We start from the raw sequence: 5,667 nt of genomic DNA, 5'->3' as shown, positions 1-5,667 counted from the left end.
CACATCTCTCCAAACATCCCACCAACCCCTCCCCGCCGCCCACTCTAAATCACCTTTCCTTTTCCCGCACGCACTGAACAATTGTCTGAAACTGTGGTTTGTGTTCCTTCTAGATGCACTGAGGTCTGGGTGGCAGTGTCCCAGTGCCGGGGACAAAGCCTGCAACTCGTGAGCTGGGCTAGGCGGGCATGTAGCAGGGGCACAGGCTGGGCTCAGGGTCATAGAAGATCTCGTCACCGCAGTGGGGACAGGGGCTGGCGCTGAACCAGACCGTGCTGGCCGCCCAGACGTGCGCAGCAGCTGCTGAGCCGGGCGTGCAGCCGAGCCAGGCGGCCCGGTGCAGGATGCCGCGCACGCCCTCACAGCTCTCCAGGGGTGCGGGGTGCAGCACGTGGCTCAGCCTGCTCAGCCCCACCGTGTGGTGCAGCAGGCTCTCCAGCACGGCCACGGAGATGGGGTTGCCGCAGAAGCGGAAGGTGGTGAGCTGGGAGCAGCGGCTCAGGGAGGGCAGGAGGGCGCGGAACTGGGAGTCCACGATGCCGCACTCCTCCAGGTCCAGGTCCTGCAGGGTGGCCGAGGTCCTCTCGATCAGGACCTGCAGGGGCTCCAGGCTGAGGCTGGTCAGGTTGACCCCACTGAGGCCCAGGTCCTTCAGCAGGCTGACGCTCGAGCACTGCGACAGGTACGTCAGGTCTGACACCGAAATCAGGCAGTTGGTGATCGACAGGGTCTCCAGAGGGGTCTTCAGGCACCTGGGGAAGAGACAGGGCAGTCAGTCCCAGGGATGGAGGTGGCGGGCAGAGGGATGTGGGCAGGAGAGGCTTTTTTCACGGGAACACAAGGCATCTCACTGGCTTGGAGCTGGCCTCTCCCTTCTTGATGGGAAGGCAGGGGCTCTTCCGGGGGGAAGGTCATGCTCACAGGGGTATGACCTCCCCCTGCACAAAATGGTGAACTATTTTCAATGTGGGAAACAGTAAACAAATGTTATTTGCCTATTTCAGCTTACTAGTATTTGGTTAGCAGGAATTAAGACGGTTTACAGGACACAACTAGTTGAATTCAACAGCAGGCTGGATGCAGTGGACATGGGCTGGGGGTCCCAGCAGTTACACATGATCCCTGGGTGAATATCCCCCAGATATTCAGGGGCCACAAACCGTCCATCACCACCTACAATTTTTTTTTTTTCTTTCTTTCTTTCTTTCTTCTGGTTTCTCAGTGAACATATTTATTCCTAATGCTTGGAGTCTGCAGCTGCCAAAAAGGGAATCAATACAACTCATTCACACAGACAGATTAGGCTGCATCCTCCCAGCTTTTATCACTGTGTTCAAGGCAGAGCGATAACCTGTTACTGAGGATTTCCTATGTATTCAGAAGTCTTAGAGGAAAATTATAATTATAATTTGGACTTAAAGAGACTGGAGCCACTTTAACAATAATGCTTATTTGACTTTTTCTCTTCTCTGGACTGCTTAGGAGCCACAATTTTCCCCTCCTGATCCCTTCTTGTCATCTCCAGAATCACCCACTTCCCACAGCTCACCTGGAGCCTAAAACAGCTCAGGACAGAAGGGGCAGGTGGGAGGGAGAGACAGAGCTTTGGACTTCAAACCTCACGCCTAATGGACCAACGTCCTTCTTGCTTAGTTATCTGTCATTATCTCAGCTAAGACATCACTCTCTTGGAAAGAATTCCCAAGGGCATCACACCAAGCCCCCACTATGCGGACTCCCAGAAAGGAGTCCCCTTTGACAGCATTTAACCTAGGCCACACCTCTGACCCTAACCAGGGAAGTGACCTGGTAAGACGCCCAGGGACAGAGCGGCGGCATCGTGAGGACTTCCGAGTGGCCGGGCACCCTGGCAATGTCCCCAGCGGGCACGAAACAAGAGAGGCCTGCTCTGGTCTTTGGAGCTGGCGCCACGCCTCACCTGAGCACCTGGTGCAGCCGGCCCTCGAGGAAGGAGATGGAGTCCAGGTAGAGCTCCTGCAGGTGGGGCAGGCTCAGGAACTGGGCGGTGAGCTGGCCAACGCAGTGCTCCTCCCGGTCGGGGGCGGTGCGCGGCAACAGGCGCATGCACGACAGCAGCAGCCGCGCAGGTTGCCCATCCGGCCCAGCCAGCTTCCAGGTGCAGTTCACCTCCAGGTCCTGGATGGAGTCCAGCTGCACCAGCCTCAGGATCCTCCTGATGCTCTGCATGGGCATGGCGAAGATCCTCAGCTTCTGGCAGCGCAGGTGCAGCAGGCTCCTCCTCTGCTTGGCCTTCTTCAGCAGGTAGCAGAGGGTCTTGTCCAGCGTGTCCTCCTTGAGGCACAGGTCGACCAGCACCTCCACAGGGCCCCGCGCAGGCTTCAGCCCCCACCCCTGGAACCCTCTACCCTGCTCCTTTTCTGCATGGGCTGGGCTGACTCCGGCTCCAGCAGTGAGCACACGCTGGCCTTGATGCCGGACCACAAGGTCCAGAAGTCCTGGTGGGCGTTCCGGCGCAAGTCCAGCACCTGCAGCTTCCACCGCCTGCGGGGCCGCGGGGCACACGCTGAGCTGCGCAGAGGCCGACGGGCATCAGGACCCCGCGAGGGCTCTGCACTCCACACACCACAGCTCCTCCGGCTTCCGGGGCCCCCTTGGTTCCCACTTTAAGGGACACTGGGGGGGAGGCCCACGTGCCTTTTGTCCCCTCTGAGCCTCAACCAGTCCTGTACACCCAACGCCTGTTCCCAGGTGACCCCTCATCTTCCTGCCCTGGCTGCATCTTGCTCACACCCCAGGCTCCACCAGTCTGCCAGGTCGACCTTACCTAGGGCGGACCTCCTCAGCAAGCAGGAGGTCCAGGCCATCAAGTGCAGCCTGGAAGGTCTCCAGATGAGGCTGGTAGTCCTTCATCAGGGCCCCCATCGGGAGGCAGGGGAAGGGCCAGGCCTGCACCATTGCCTTCACGGCATGGGTGTGCCTCCCGGCAAAGGCCGCCGTAAACAGCCTCGGGAAGAGCTCGACGGGCAGCTCCTCCAGGGCCGCAATGGCCAAGGCCTCATTCCGCAGCAAGCTCTGGCCGGCCAGCTCCAGGAGTCGGGGTGGGGCCTGGACACCCATCCTGAAGAACCTACTCCGAGGCGAGTCCTGGGGGGGTGTCAGAGAGCAAGGGGTGGGGGGTCCTTCTCCGGCCAAGGAACCGGGGACACCCTGCTGTCCCTCCACCCTCAGGGAACCCAAGGCCGGGTCAGAGACATCCTGTGGTCACAAAGTCACAGCTTTGGCCCCACTGGCACCAGGACAAGCCTCTCTCCCAGCAGCAACAAAGGGACAAGGTGACCTCTTGCCCCATCCCGTATCTACTGGCTGCTGCATTTAATCCCAGCCCTGCTGCAAGTAGACACCTGGAGTCTGACAGCTGACCCCACTCTCTTCAGAGAAAGCTTCTGATTGTTACTCAAAAGCTGAGAACAGCAATAAGGAGTTTAGCCCAACATGGCCTGTCTCTAAACTCCAGCCAATAACTCACGCGATGGGTGCTGTCATGTCACTCAATATAAAGACGTACCTTTAGCTGTGCGTCTCTTCTACAAATGTTATTACCGTTCGGTTCAGTGGAGCAAAGCGCTCACATTCAGAACAAAGCCTCCACTCTTTAAAATATTCTACAGATTATTTTTTTTATTCCATGGAATTAAAAAACAGATTTTAGCTTTTAAAACAAAAAGAAACCCCAAAAACCCTTTAAGCTAGTAAAATCACAAAACTATAAAATGATATGAACTATAATCACTGCTCACACACTTAAATGTAAAATGTCACCCCAAAATTCCTAATTAGATGCCTTTCATTAAATCAATTGCAGGAGCGTCCCTGGCAGTTCAGAGAGGAGGACTCTGTGCTGTCACTGCAGGGGCACGAGTTCTATCCCCGTCAGGGAGCTACGATCCCAGATGCTGCTCGGTGCAGCCCCCTCCCCTCACTCTCACCCCACCCTACCCCGTCCCCCCACCCCCCCTGCGGAATTCTATTTGGTTAAGAAATACTGTAACGATCTGTACAATTGGCGAAAATCAGAGAAGAAACCAAACTGTCTGGGATAAAAGTAAAACTCCATGTAGAAGCAAGAGCAAAGCGAGCAATTGCCAACGTGATGGAAAGGCAAGAAACTTCTCAACGGCATCGTGGCCTGCGTGGCCTGTCCCATGAAGACCCCGGCAGGTACAGCTGTCAGAGCCTGAGGCTCCAGCGTGGAGCAGTGTGCTCAGGCCTGAGTCCCTCTTCTCCTTCCAGGACACGCTTTTCAGATTCTGGCTGAAATTTCCATTTCCAGCTAACGTGCTATCTTACTACTAGATCTCCATCCAGCTAAGGCTGCGTGGGTTTTTACTTTCTCACTACATACAACTGATGGGATCCTGTATCTATTCACAAAAGCAAAATATAAAAGAAGAAAACCAACCTGAAGGTACATTCGTTGGGGGAGCCTGGGCCACATCAAATCACCCAAATGTTCACATTCAGACACAGTCGTGTGGATGGTGGTGTCACCCCAGAAGAAAAAGAAACAGAGTACGACTCCCGAGTATCACACCGTCGCTTACACATTATGCCAGACGGCGAAACACGTGCCCGTTCGCGGGGGAACAGAGGTGTAATGGAGGGGTGCTGGGTCCTACAGATTTTGAGGGTCCAGGCTCCCTTTGACTTCGTCAGGTCAAAATGACACCCAGGAGCTGGCCAGGAGAACAGAGGGACCAGACATTTGTAACAAAACCAAGGAAAGTACCCAAGACAAGTGTGTTTTGTTTGAAGGAATTAAAGACTTTTCTTAGGCTCAGTGCAGTTCACTCAGTCGTCGTGTCCAACTCTTTGCGACCTCCAGGCTTAAGAAATTGCCAGCAGAGGGAGTGGGTGGATCCTTTAAACCCAAGGCAAACCCAAGATCCACGCTTCCTCCCTCCCTGGAGGCAAAGGGCATTTCCTCCCTGAAGCTAGGAGATTAAATTTAGGAATGTGGGTTAGGAGAGAACACTTTTGGCTGACCAAACCTGGGACATGCCTTGTTCTGCCTGAAAGCCACTGAGGGGTTAGGGCTCTCCTCACTTCACTTTCACTTTTCACTTTCCTGCATTGGAGAAGGAAATGGCAACCCACTCCAGTGTTCTTGCCTGGAGAATCCCAGGGACGGGGGACCCTGATGGGCTGCCGTCTATGGGGTCACACAGAGTCAGACACGACTGAAGCGACGCAGCAGCAGCAGCAGAAGGGAAATAAACGTAGGCCAAGGACACAAATCTGTGTCAGCAAATAGCTGCAACCGGAGGCTCAGGCGTCCCCCTGCACATCCCAGCCTGGGCTCTGTCCAGCGACCTGTACCCTCACCATGACCTTCAGAGGCTCCTTCCCAAGTGTAGCTGGGTAACCCGACGTTCCCTCAGTGCCAGTGACCAATGCAAAGCGCCTTCGAAACCCCCACCCCCACCCTTCTCCCTCCCCTACCGCTCTCACTTACACAGATTCTGATGGGAGCTCAACTTTAAGCCCACAAATACAACTCCGTTTTCCCTCTGCTCTGCATTAAGCACAGGGAGCAACACGGACTTTCTCCCCAGGGAGGCGCAAAGCCTGCATCAAAGGGTCTGGGGTGAAGCCCCTGCTGGGCTGGCTGACACGCTGGTTCTGCTG

The 5,667-nt window shown here is 55.5% G+C and overlaps 1 pseudogene; it reads right to left on the bottom strand.

Moving 5' to 3' along the window:
- LOC138991414 (melanoma antigen preferentially expressed in tumors-like) lies at positions 1 to 3,105 on the bottom strand (annotated as a pseudogene).
- Positions 3,106 to 5,667: the final 2,562 nt, after the last annotated feature.

The sequence above is a fragment of the Bos mutus genome, chromosome 17, assembly GCF_027580195.1.
Source record: "Bos mutus isolate GX-2022 chromosome 17, NWIPB_WYAK_1.1, whole genome shotgun sequence".
NCBI lineage: Eukaryota > Metazoa > Chordata > Mammalia > Artiodactyla > Bovidae > Bos > Bos mutus.
This window is presented reverse-complemented; position numbering and strand designations above follow the sequence as displayed.